This window comes from Penaeus monodon, chromosome 15 (assembly GCF_015228065.2).
Source record: "Penaeus monodon isolate SGIC_2016 chromosome 15, NSTDA_Pmon_1, whole genome shotgun sequence".
In the NCBI taxonomy this organism is placed as follows: Eukaryota; Metazoa; Arthropoda; class Malacostraca; order Decapoda; family Penaeidae; genus Penaeus; species Penaeus monodon.
This window is the reverse complement of record NC_051400.1, coordinates 31,072,836-31,073,051: the sequence shown is the minus strand read 5'-3', so window position 1 is coordinate 31,073,051 and position 216 is coordinate 31,072,836. Positions and strand designations below refer to the sequence as shown.

General features: G+C 49.1%; 1 protein-coding gene across 1 annotated transcript in view; it reads right to left on the bottom strand.

Moving 5' to 3' along the window:
• LOC119582326 (basic proline-rich protein-like) overlaps nucleotides 1-216 on the bottom strand; it is a 22,116-nt gene that overhangs the window by 20,977 nt on the left and 923 nt on the right. The gene's annotated exons all lie outside the window — the stretch shown is intronic.

Sequence of the window (216 nt, the reverse complement as noted above, 5' to 3'; positions counted from 1 at the left end):
GGGGAGACATACATGCAAAAAAAGGGAATCTCGTAGCATATTTCAGCCATATCCAGCCATCAAAATTCAGTCCCCATTTCGGAATGTCAACCGCTGGCTAAACTTCAATATATCGGGGCAAGTCTTCGAGGAAGTTCAATCACAGTAAAAGGAAGAGAAGGGGGTTGGGGTTGGGGGGGGGAGGGGAGGAACCTGCGTGTGGATGTGTGGCCTTTT